Source organism: Vombatus ursinus, unplaced genomic scaffold (assembly GCF_900497805.2).
Source record: "Vombatus ursinus unplaced genomic scaffold, bare-nosed wombat genome assembly UNPS02014791.1, whole genome shotgun sequence".
NCBI lineage: Eukaryota > Metazoa > Chordata > Mammalia > Diprotodontia > Vombatidae > Vombatus > Vombatus ursinus.
In genome coordinates this window covers 8,438,007-8,439,867 of record NW_020954569.1, presented here as the reverse complement: position 1 = coordinate 8,439,867, position 1,861 = coordinate 8,438,007, and positions in this window count along the sequence as shown.

The following is a 1,861-nucleotide window of genomic DNA, read 5'->3' as shown; positions in this document are numbered from 1 at the left end:
CTATGTGTGTGTGTGTGTGTGTGTGTGTGTGTGTGTGTGTGTGTGATTATGTCACCATTATTGAAATCAATGTTTGATTCCACATTAAAAAATGGATACACAAAGAAGAATTTCAGGGGCAACAAGGTGGCACAGTAGATAGAGCACTGGCCCTGAAGTCAGGAGGACCTTAGTTCAAATCTGACCTCAAACCAAACACTTGACACTTAATAGCTATGTGACCCTGGGCAAGTCACTTAACCCCAATTGCCTAAAAAAAAAGAAAAGAAGAATTTCCATGAAAGTCTAAGATTTTCTTTGTTAGTTTATTCCTCTCTTGACAATTTTTAGTAACATATTAGATTTTAAAGTTTGCTTAAGATAGGATCTCATAGAATAAATACCAGATATCATATATATATATATATATAATATATATCTACTAGATATCATATACATATCTACTATATATAGTAGATATCTATATATATACTGGATATCATATAGATATCTACTATATATAGTAGATATACATATATATACTAGATATCATACAGATATCATACATATATATATATACTAGAGAGCTAGTGATAACTTTGTTATTTCTTTTTTCTTATATGCAAAATAGCAAATATTTAAAGGGATTCTTGGCACTTATATTTGACTATATGATACATTATGATCATTTAGAGTATATGCTAGGGAAAAAGAAAATGCGTTTAGGTACTGAATACCAGAAAGGTATAAAATATTCCTTTTCAAGAGCCACAAATTTCTTTTATCAAATGAAAACAAAGTGTAATATGAACACAACTTTCTCTTCAATTCCATTGATCACAAACATAGTAATCACTTAAAAATCCCATTCCACAGTTTATGAACATTATGTTTGATCAAGTTGGAACATTCTATAGTGATCTTGTATGTTATAGTAACAAAAATAGCTCTATAAGCTATATTATGAACACAGATATATGCCCACCCCCCAAAAAAATGCAGACATTCAAAGACTCATTCACATTTACATAGATACTATGTTAAAGTGACAGCTATTTTTGTTGGTATTTAATTCCTGGTTTTCATTTTTTGTTTAAGTTTTTGTGTTATTCTTATAAACATCAACATAAGCAGGAAATCTTTAAAATTTGGAAGGAAAAGAGTCTTGAGCAATATAATTTTGGAATGGATTACATTGTTGAGTTTAGGGTCAAATTGCATTAAAAGAGAAAAAAACAAAGCTGCAGCAAAAAAATGTATTTATTAAGACTGTAAGTCTGATCCTCAAGCACTATTCATTGTGCGTTTTTGATGGGGATTGGAGATGTTTGTTGGTGAGTGGATGGTTGGTTGGAAAAGAAAAAAATTTGGTTATTTTCACTTGTAAGGTTGCAGAAATGTCAACTACATGCCACTGTTCCCTTCCTGAGATTAATAAACTAAAAATTTCTTTTCAGAAGAAAACAGCAATATAATGTGCCTGCTTTGGGGGCATGAGGTTAACTATGTTTAGAGAAATTCATAACCACAAAATTGTCCCCTAGATGAATATTTGTGTATGTGTGTGTATACATATGTGAGTCTTTGTGTATCACCTAGGGGATAGCTTTGTGGTTATGAGTTTCTTTCTCTGTCTCTCTTTTTCTCCCTGTCTCTGTCTCCTCTGTCTCTCTGTCTTTCCATATGTATATATTATATCTATCTATATCTATATACATACCTATATGCATATATACACACATATGTATATATTATGTGTATATATACAAATAAGCATATATTTGTATATATCCTTCCTTTTTATTTTTTGTTAAAGGAATTCCTGAAGATGGCCTATTAAGTCAAAGAAATTTTACACAACCTATGTTGATAGAAGAACTAC